At 32.3% G+C, this 1,136-nt stretch overlaps 1 long non-coding RNA gene across 2 annotated transcripts in view; it reads left to right on the forward strand.

Annotated features, from left to right (window-relative positions):
• LOC104735039 overlaps positions 1–1,126 on the forward strand; it is a 4,169-nt gene extending 3,043 nt beyond the window's left edge. The window contains exons 5-6 of one of the 2 annotated variants that reach the window (XR_759412.2): positions 172–238; positions 530–1,126. This is a non-coding gene — a long non-coding RNA (uncharacterized LOC104735039). Of the gene's footprint in view, positions 1–171 lie in introns of both variants that reach the window. The other variant, XR_759411.2, reaches the window with a different exon arrangement.

Here is a 1,136-nt window from a genome sequence, read left to right on the forward strand (position 1 = left end):
TGACATTTAGTGGTTGATAGCTAACAAAAACAACGCTTAAAACCACACGATTTAGGTCATATAATATTTGACTGACTTTATAAATTAATGGTGACATTCTTGTTCTTTCCCTCTTTTTTTTGAATTTGTCATGTTCTCGAGGTTTCTTGTGACGATGCTTTTTTCTAGCAGATGTTCCAGCAATGTTGGGCGTAACGGTTGAGAAAAGTATGTGCTAATTTACTATTCTAAATGAAGAGTAAGCAAGAAGGTTTTGAACAGTGATATCTTGTTCCTCTTTCTGGATTGAATAATATATACATGAGTTTTAAAGATTAATGCCTTTTAGACCACTATCATAGAAAACTAATCGTTTGCTATACGTAACAACCATTATAATCTGATTACTACAGATAAAAAATAAATTACCAAATAGATTTCCTGGCCCCATTTCTCTGTATTAAGCCACTGGTGAAGATTATACGTATGCATGCGTGTGTGATATGTTTGTTACACGTGTGTCTCATATTTGTTCTCTTCTTGGATTTAGAGTCACCACTCTCGTCACTAGTTGGAATTTATGATGCTGATGATGGGAAACACGAGCATCTTGATTTCATCTCGCTTTGTAAGTACCAAGAGTACTTCAGTATATATTACTGGCAGATATATAAGTTTAATTTGTTCTTGTAGATGATCCCGGGTCATGATTTTCACATCTTGATATACAATAGGCGAATGCTTAAATATAATTTCATTTGTAGCATAGAAAGTCCGAGCTTTTAGATGCGTTGGTTTGAAACTTAGGAGAAGAAGCAATTCAGTTGTTTAGCTGAAATTTACAATCAAGTTGTTTTTAAAAGAAAAAAAAACATTAGCGGAAAAGAACGGTTTCAGTGACATCATATATATCATAATTAATACTTTTGTAAGAACCTATAGTGCTTTCCTTAATTTTTTTAATATTTTCTTTACCTGCTTCTTCCATTCATGAATGTGGTCCACTCTGCGAGGAACCCTAATTCAACAAATTCAACAAGCAATTCGAATCTCTCTTTTTCTAGTTTTAATTAAACTTTTGTAACAATTTTCTTGTTTTTTTAAACACATTTTTAAATTCGTCGTTTTTAGCCATTCTATAAACCCTAGGATATAAG

This window comes from Camelina sativa, chromosome 13, assembly GCF_000633955.1.
Source record: "Camelina sativa cultivar DH55 chromosome 13, Cs, whole genome shotgun sequence".
Classification (NCBI taxonomy): domain Eukaryota; kingdom Viridiplantae; phylum Streptophyta; class Magnoliopsida; order Brassicales; family Brassicaceae; genus Camelina; species Camelina sativa.